General features: G+C 29.1%; 1 protein-coding gene across 1 annotated transcript in view; it reads right to left on the bottom strand.

The window, feature by feature from the left end:
* The window catches only part of cbln1 (cerebellin 1 precursor), a 15,720-nt gene that overhangs the window by 13,399 nt on the left and 2,101 nt on the right, over window positions 1-220 (bottom strand). The gene's annotated exons all lie outside the window — the stretch shown is intronic.

The following is a 220-nucleotide window of genomic DNA, read 5'->3' as shown; positions in this document are numbered from 1 at the left end:
TATCGATTAATTACCTGTTTCACATTGATTATTCACCTGTTCCTTATTTATTAATCACTCATTTCATATTGATTAATCACCTGTTTATAGTTTAATTATGTGTTCCTTTTTGATTATTCACCTGTTCCTCGTCTATTAATCATCTGTTTTCATATCGATTAATCACCTGTTCCATATCCATTTATCATTTGCTCCTTATCTATTAATCACCTGTTCCATA

Source organism: Nematolebias whitei, chromosome 10 (assembly GCF_014905685.2).
Source record: "Nematolebias whitei isolate Nwh7 chromosome 10, NemWhi1, whole genome shotgun sequence".
Lineage (NCBI taxonomy): Eukaryota > Metazoa > Chordata > Actinopteri > Cyprinodontiformes > Rivulidae > Nematolebias > Nematolebias whitei.
Note: the sequence above shows the minus strand (reverse complement) of the source record. Positions and strands in the feature narration are given on the sequence as shown.